General features: G+C 42.8%; 1 protein-coding gene across 4 annotated transcripts in view; it reads right to left on the bottom strand.

The window, feature by feature from the left end:
* Positions 1-202: 202 nt before the first annotated feature.
* dpy19l3 (dpy-19 like C-mannosyltransferase 3) overlaps positions 203-2871 on the bottom strand; it is a 41961-nt gene continuing 39292 nt past the window's right edge. For all 4 annotated transcript variants that reach the window (XM_030376919.1, XM_030376920.1, XM_030376922.1 and 1 more), the window contains one exon: positions 203-2871. This exon is cut by the window's right edge and continues 596 nt beyond it. The gene's annotated coding sequence lies outside the window, so the exon portion shown is untranslated.

Below are 2871 nucleotides of genomic sequence, written 5' to 3' on the forward strand. Positions count from 1 at the left end.
TGTTGATTACAAATTGTAAACTGTAAATTTTGTCTTAACTTCCATAACCTCGCCAGTATAACTCCGGCTTCAGCCTTGTGGTTTTCTCTTAAGGTGTATTATTTCGCTTAAAGCTCAATACAGAAATTAATTATATCACTGAACATTGATGTGTGTTTCGAGAAGTGTCCCAAGCAATCAGAAGCTAAAGGACTGCACTCCATTCTGTACACACATTCGGTTTTATTACCACTCGCATAACCACAACATGATGACAATCCAATTGCATTCATTTGAAGACCCCGCTGCAAGGTTCCAAACTAATGGCAGGATCTTGAAATGAATGGGTACCATGCTAACGAAAGGATTCTGACGAGCTTTCCTCCAAAACACTAAACAGAAGACAGACAGAAGTCATTGAATTAAACAAACAAACACTTGATCATCACTGCTGTTCAAACACAAGATGCTGCATTCGCTGATTCCCATTTACTCAAACTTAGGCGGAATGATAGCCCTGTGGGTTGGATTCCAGTGTGACGTATTTACACCAAAACTTTTCTCTAACAACCGAGTCAAACTTGTTAAACAATGGGAGAGCCATTGCTATAGCTGTGCAAACAATGGCACCTAATTTGGCACAATACAGGTTGGCACAATACACCCATTGGCACAATACACCCAAAAGTGCCATTGTCGTTTCGTAACACCCAGTAACACTTGACAAATATTCCCATTACTCCTAATAGGTTGTTTTGTTTTGCAGGTGACGTCACACCACTGGAGCAAATATGAGATTGAGGGCAGGAAGTCTTATCTGCCAAACCCATTGGCAGATAAGTGACATGGCTCCTGGCTTTTGAATGCTGATCATGTGAGCTCTGTTGAAGTACTTGGGCGACAGTCCAAGGTAATTTACTATGTCTACTCACTTGCTAGCAGGTAAATCATTATTATCGTTTGATTAATCATTATTTTTAAACCAATATGGACCAGTTTCAATACATTGGAGTATTTTGTCTGACATCGTTCTCAAACATATGGTTCCACACTGTTTTCATTAACAGAGGACTGTTGCTTGACGTTCTGCCTTTCACTTCCTGCCCTTCATCTGAAGTTTGCGCAACGGTGGAGTACCGTGACTGCAAATATCCCCCATCCCCAAGAAGGTTGAAATATATACACGGTAAATAATCACCAACAACATTTATCTTTTCAAAACAGAAGCAGCAGGCCTGAAATGATCCCCATTAATACGTACGCAAATCAATAATGTTGACAAGGAAAATAATACAATAAAAGAAAACACAATTTACATGAGTATGCTCCTGGCAGGTAAATACACACACTAAACAGCCAATCTCGAATATACCAATCCGACACGTCCCGAATGAAACATCTTCCTCAGGAGCCGTAGCGAGAGAGAAAAGGCGTTATTTCACAGTGATCTCTGATTGGGGCATTTCAATGCCGTCGCTGGCGCCAATCTACACAGCACTCACTCACAATAACAGTGAATACCTCATTTTCCGCCTTAAAAAAAAGGAAAAGCCTGTATTCTAAATCGGTACGCAGGTGTGTGTGCTGGCGGCGGTGCGGACCATCAGAGACGGGACACTGATTTGCATGTGCACTCATGTAGGCAGCGGGACACGGGAATAAAAGGGACGGGGGCGGACAACATCTTAGCATGCGGGCTTTTGAACGCAACTTCAACTAGCCAGCCCTGTAATTACTGACTCACAGACACACACACACACACACACACGTCCCTCTCGTTTATTTTTATACCCAATCCAAACCGATCCCATCTCTTACCACCTTCCCTTTGTCAGATAGCTCCTACCCTTCAGCCATTTCCCTTTGGTTCAGGGGAACCGTGTGTTGTTTTCTATTCAAACGTGGACATTTTCGTTCTCCGTTATTCTGTTGGTGTCTTTCTCCCTCGCCCACCCCACATCCTCACTCACCCTCTCCCTCTCTCTCTCTCCGAAACATTTGGGAGCACAGTAGGGAATCAGCTCAGTTGGACGCCTACCAACTGTCGGCACCACTTTCATTATGTGTGTGTGTTTGTGTGTGTGTGTGTGTGTGTGTGCAAGCATGGTGAGTGTTTGTGTGTATGCCCAAGATTCCTTCTCTGTGTGAGAGGTCGGCAAACAGCTGACATGCCTCAGATTACATAAGGGGTCTGGTCTGCGTTGACAACAGGGTTTTATCGAGTAAATAGTCACATGCAAGTCGCGTCTCTGAGTCTTCTTCCTTTCCTCTCCATCGTTCACCGAGTCCCGGCAAACACACCTCCCGGAGAGGCTTAGCAACGCTAAGCTAATGTTTGTTACTCCAATGGCTGCATAGTAGTCCATTTCACAGATGAATACCAGCGCCCCACCAACACCGCCACTACCATTACCACAACCACCTGAGGGATTCAAGTTGGACACTGTTCAATGTGTGCATTTCAGGATTTCCAATTCCTAATTATAACATTGTGCCTTGGCAGAGCTTTTTAATGTGTGAATTAATTTAGTCTTAGTCATTTTCAAAGCGCATTCATCAAAATAAGGCTGATTTTTTTAGCTTCTTTAACACAAATATATTGAGGGCTGAGTGCTTTTAGTTGGATTAAATTACCCTGTGGATCAAAAATGCCCAATTACCCCAAAATATGTAAATGACTGAAGGAGGATGAGAAAGATTTGTCACTATCTACAGTGAGAAAATGCTGTGTAGTGAGGATGTTAAACAGACAGTAACCTTTCATGGTGAGCCATTTTGCCTATTTAAAATCACAGCAAGGGAACTAAAACTAAAGACAGTGCTTAATGCACTTAATACTGTATCACACGAAAAGCGAACTGCTGCCTTCCAAACCACAAGCTTGATAATTGA

This window comes from Gadus morhua, chromosome 14, assembly GCF_902167405.1.
Source record: "Gadus morhua chromosome 14, gadMor3.0, whole genome shotgun sequence".
Lineage (NCBI taxonomy): Eukaryota > Metazoa > Chordata > Actinopteri > Gadiformes > Gadidae > Gadus > Gadus morhua.